Source organism: Salmo salar, chromosome ssa02, assembly GCF_905237065.1.
Source record: "Salmo salar chromosome ssa02, Ssal_v3.1, whole genome shotgun sequence".
Classification (NCBI taxonomy): Eukaryota; Metazoa; Chordata; class Actinopteri; order Salmoniformes; family Salmonidae; genus Salmo; species Salmo salar.
In genome coordinates, this window is record NC_059443.1 from 35,475,350 (window position 1) to 35,481,420 (window position 6,071).

Consider the following 6,071-nt stretch of genomic DNA (forward strand, 5'->3'; position numbering starts at 1 on the left):
ATTTGAAAAAAATATTATGATACTGGTATTCTCACTGCCTCAAACAATTAGAGATCGGACTTCATTTCAGGGTTTGAATGAAGGCAGTTGCTTGATGTAAAACCAACACACAAAGTGGGTCCGCTGAAATCCAGGGCTAGGAGTGAATGCTCCAACTCTCTGAGGCACTCTTCCAGTCAACAGGCAGGATGCAACTTACAAGACATAACAGGCAACAAAAGGCATGTTAACTCTGCAGTCAGCCCTTTCTTTTTCATTCTCTTTCACTATTTCTTTCCATGCCCCTATAGCATTCCAAGAGGGCAGTAAAAAAAACACAAGGCACTCTGATGAGCAATCTAAATGTTTCCTTTTTAAAAAAAAAATTTTTTTATAAATGAATGCTGACGCACTACGTACAGCAATGAGGGGTAAGAATTTCGCCCTGAGGAATTAATGGAAGAGGGGACTTGAAGGGTTTACAGGCAAGTATTCAGAACATCCCCTACAGTAACATTCCTGTTTCAAAACCAAAGAAAAATAAAATGACTTCCTTTCCTCATCTCGTTTCCTTCATGGCCTCTCATTTAGAGCTTGAATAAATGCTGCAATAATTCTCATATCACAGTATAATCATACAGAGACTATTTTTGGCTGGGTATGGTACATTTACTTTCATATCACAGTTGCTATGACCAGCAGGTATACTGTACTCACACCTGCTCTTGCTTTGTCCTGGTATCATTCTTAAAATGCTCCGTCAGACACTGGTCACCGTGTCAACTCTTTCAACAAAATGAACAGCCTCTGCACTATGGAGAAAACAGCCTATTGTTCATGCTGTAACGTCATCAAATTGTTAATAAGCCACCTGTACAGAACGCTGGGAAATCTACTGTACATGTTGTTGTTGTTCGTATCTTCTAAGGCCACAGTAAAACTGCAAATAACAATCACATAATATGGAATATTCACCTGAATCATGATTACAGTACTATTTCATGTTACCCTTAACAGTAGTATCACTTGTTACATTTCTCACTGCAAGGCATATCCTAGTCTATTTCATAATTCCACCTAGGTTTATTTTGTTATCTTGAAAAATTAACAAATAGCTACAGAGAATCATTTTTGACATGCAGTTGAAACAGGTTGCTATAGGCTGTTTGCTTTGGTGTAGCCCATCTATCTGCCTCAGTTTATTGAGTGTGAATTGTGAATGTACTATTGAGCAACCAAAGCTGCAAACATATCCATCTCCATCTTGCAAACCTTTTTAATCGAATGTGGTTTTGTGACCCAGATCAATCTCTACAAAGTTAAAAAATAATGGAACTTTTTAAATATACATTAGCCTACTTTGTATTAAAGGTCAGTGTATGCTATGGTGGTTTATACTGCATGGTGTATGAACGGCTTTTGATGCATTGTCCGACTAGTATTAACTGTAAATCCTTTACCCTCAGGGGAAGAATGGCAGGCTTCACTTCAGGTGCTCTACTCTTCTGCTCCTGATTTACAAAATGTATCAGCAGAGTACAGTAGGACTACATTGGCAGACTATGTGCTAACTTTGTTTTGTGCAGCATCCTCCCTTTGAGCGGGTCCAAAAAGATACAGGACCTCAAGGGACAAAGGATCAAGGCCCAAGGTCCCATTTAGCATAATTAGGAACATGATGTGATTGTGAAGAGTCCCATAGGAACAGACAAAGAGGGTATAGGGCTCAAAAGGGAAAAGAGCTCCAATGTGCCCCCTCCTAATCCTAACCACTTGTTTATAAGGCTGGCTGAATATCTATCGAGTGACTACTGAGGCTGATGATGACGAGCAGGTCCAAATATGGGTCAGGAATGTAATGTAATTCATCTCTCATAATTCCATTCGTTTGGAATGAACATGTTGGTAGGTAGTACTTGACGTTTGAGACACACGTGGCCGCGCCCCCTCCTGCCTTCTGTTTTCCATCTAGTCCAGACAATTATTCCTCCTTCAGTAAACACAGGCAGAAACAAAGGCATAGGCGCCACCCACCGGCCAACTGTTAATGAGAACTCTGACTGACGTGAAGTGCAGGAATTACATTTTAGGAAACATATTATAGAAAGAAACTTGACGGGAAAATGCTGATTGAAAACAGCAAACCATTTCACCTGAAAAGAAGTGGTAGCCTATATATTTGCGGATAAACGAACTCACCTCAACAGACATATGGCCATATTGGCTTCTTTTTATAAAACTTACCAAAACCAGGTGGGGACTTTTTGGTTTGTTGACAGATGAAAGAAAGCCACTTCAAAAACCTACGCATTTGTCATCCGGATGTTAAATTTAAGTAGCCTACATTTTGTTTGAAATACTGATGTAAACTACATGGCATATAGTGTTACAGCCATCTGCAAATTTGATTAATTACATTGCTGCGCCCGCCAACGTCTTCTTCTTTGTTATCATGGCGTTCGCTCATTTTGTTTGTGCATGCCGCCACCTACTGTGCAGTAGTGTGTTATCAGTCAGGTCATATTAATTTTGTGATACAAAAATAAAAAAGGAACGGGGAAAAGGAAAAAATGGCACCACTAACCCTACATACAGGTGTGTAGAACTGAGGAAGCTTTTTCATTTTGAGAATACACGGGAAATTAATTGTTATAAATTCCGAATCAGTTACATTCAATTACCTCAAAAATTCTATGAAAAATGATAGAATGACACCAAATAGAGCCCCACAGTGGCGGCGGTGTCATAATACCCATAGAATCTTGCGTTAAAACGGGGAAATAGTTCCAATCGTTTTTTCAGCATTACTTTTTACCATGGGGAATTTTAGAAACACTTAAAATAAGGGCTGTGTGTTGTGTTGGCTTACCCTGGCGTGAATTTTTGATAACCATGTAAATCTCTCTCAGACAAGGTGATGTTTACCAATATTTTCAGCTCTATTTACTCTCAGATTCAAAAATGCTAATTCCAGGTGCATCCTGGAAACAGGGTGCACCTGAGCCTCATAGCGAAGAGTCTGAATACTTATGTAAATCAGGTATTTTTAATACATTTGATTAAAAAAAATTCAAAACTGTTTGCGCTTTGTCATTATGGGGTATTGCGTGTAGATTGATGAGAAAAACATTTTTTTAATCCATTTTAGAATAAGGCTGTAACGTAACAAAATGTGGAAAAGGGGAAGGGGTACATCATGCAAGACAACAAAAATGTACATGGTTATCAAAACTGCTGAAAAACATCCCCACAGCATGATGCTGCCACCACCTTGCTTCACTGTAGGGATGGTGCCAGGTTCCCTCCAGAGAATCTTGTTTCTCATGGTTTGAGAATCCTTTAGGTGCCTTTTGGCAAACTCCAAGCGAGCTGTCATGTGCCTTTTACTGAGGAGTGGCTTCCGTCTGGCCACCAAAAGGCCTGATTGGTGGAGTGATGCAGAGATGGTTGTCCTTCTGGAAGGTTCTCCCATCTCCACAGAGGAACTCTGGAGCTCTCTGACCAAGGCCCTTCTCCCATGATTGCTCAGTTTGGCAAGGCAGCGAGCTCTAGGAAGAATCTTGGTGGTTCCAAACTTCTTCCATTTAAGAATGATGGAGGCCACTGTGTTCTTTGGGACCTTCAATGCTGCAGACATTGTTTGGTACCCTTCCCCAGATCTGTGCCGCGACACAATCCTGTCTCGGAGCTCTACGGACAATTCCTTCAGCCTCATGGCTTGGTTTTTGCTCTGACAAGTGGGACCTTATATAGACAGGCGTGTGAAATTCATTGAATTTACCACAGGTGTACTCCAATCAAGTTGTTGAAACATCTCAAAGATAATCAATGGAAACAGGATGCACCTGAGCTCAATTTCGAGTCTCATAGCAAAGGGTCTGAATACTTATGTAAATCAGATATTTCTGTTTGTTATTTTTAATACATTTGCGAAAACTTTAAAAAAAAGTTTTGCTTTGTAATTATGGGGTATTCCGTGTAGATTGATGAGAAAAACATATTTTAAATACATTTTAGAATAAGGCTGTAACGTAACAAAATGTGGAAAAGGGGAAGGGGTCTGAATACTTTCCGAATGCACTGTAAATATGTAGGCTACAGCAGCCTAGAGGTAGGTAGTGTAAATTATGGTTTCTTCCCTGTCTTCTCTCTAGTGGTGGTGAGAATGAGGAAGAACTGTAGGCTACATGTGTGCACTGCGAAGGCCCGTTGGAGGCTTGAAAACTTTGGCCAATCAGAAAGTTGAAAAAAAATTGAAATTCACCTTGATGTTCATATTACTCCACCGACCCCCTCTACCGCAGTGGAACGCAGAACAATATGTGACCACTTGGTTACGGCGACACCATTCTGCTAAGGACACCTGAACCAGAGTCGCTAACACAAATCACAAGAGCCTGACCCTCTCTGGAAGTTCCTTTAGGGCCCATTATAGCTTGGTATGTCAGGGTGGGAAATTGGAAATTTGAATCGGGCCAAGTTGGAGGTAATAATGCATTTAGATTATAGTTCATTGAGATGCATGACTAGGCTACACCACACCAAAAACTTGATTTTATGGTTGTTTTAAAACAAATTGCCTGCAATTTATGTTCACTACTTGGTCAATTTATTTGATGATTAAATATATGCAAATAAATTCTATGAATTGATAGTTCACCTCTGTTTTCTTTTATTCTGTAATAGGGTATATTGTAACAGTGTGTTCAAGTAATCAGATCAAAGTTTATTTAGCACTGACCTTTTAGAACTACCAAGGGCGCTCCAATTGTTTAAAATAACACTCATCAAGATCTGTTGGCTATATTTAATAGTCTTATTCATCACTTATTATATTATTACAAGTAGAAGATTATCACTTCTCACAATGGTGCTCATTTAGTAAAGTTAGTTCAAAGCTGAATCAATGTCTCACAAGATCACATAACAGAACTGAATATAATAGCATAGCATGTCTACAATGTTACCGTTACAACAATAACACCTCCTCATTTCTAACTAGATTTTAGGATGGTTAGCTAAAGCTGAATAGTACAACAACATAAAATCTCAAAAGACAAAATCAACAGAGCCACAAGGAAGAATATATGCTTTCATTGAAACAAAATACAAAAAAGGCTAATAGTTTGATGACACCATCTGCTCTAATTCGATCACGAAACAGTAATTCAAGAAGATCGAAATGCATAGGCTATTCACATGAAACTGATTGAGATCAATCAAATGATTGACATGCAGATGCAGTTTCACCAGTAAAACGTGAAGAATAATCATCTAACTGATCCTACACCAGGCCAATGGCCTGGGAGGACGGGACTCTTACGTTCAACAAACCTTGCAACTCTTCTGCAGTAAAACCTCGTGCACCCAAGTACTTCTCTGCAGGTGCAACCACAACATCTATTTTCTGCGATTTATGTTCCATTTCTGTGGTACAGTTGATAGCCATGGCAATGAACTCTAAAAACCAAACCTTACTGAAGCACAAATTCATATCACTCTGTACTGACCCTAGGCCTAGTACTCACCCTTGACCTATCATCCCCTTCTCTTTTCATTGTCTCAGCATACAGCACTTTCTGTTCTACTCTAACCCTGGCAACCTCAACCTGTCTCTCTCGCACCGGGCACTTCTGATCCCCAGCAACATGGGCACCCCGACAATTGGCACACAAAGTTTTTTACACCGATACTACACATTCCTTTGTCCCATGCCCTCCTACACACTTCTCACATCTTGGATTCTCCCTCCTACACACTGCTGCAAAATGATCATAAGTTTGGCATCTCTAACACCTTAATGTGTTTGGCACAAAAGCTCTCACTGGATAACTGCATATCTTTACATGACTCGATCAGGTCTGCTTCAAAACTCAAAAGGACAGACAATGTAATGTCTCAGTTTCACCTCGTTTGCCACAAGGACTGCATCGCACCAAACGGCGGGCGTCACAGAAACAGGGAATTTTCCATTTCAGTTGCCTAATCTCAACATTTAATGCCACTCCAGTCAAAGGTGCCCTGCTCCAGAGAGCAAAGCAAGTCACGGGTCTTGTCCCTAGTCACATGACATGAAGCGTCTGCTTCCTCTG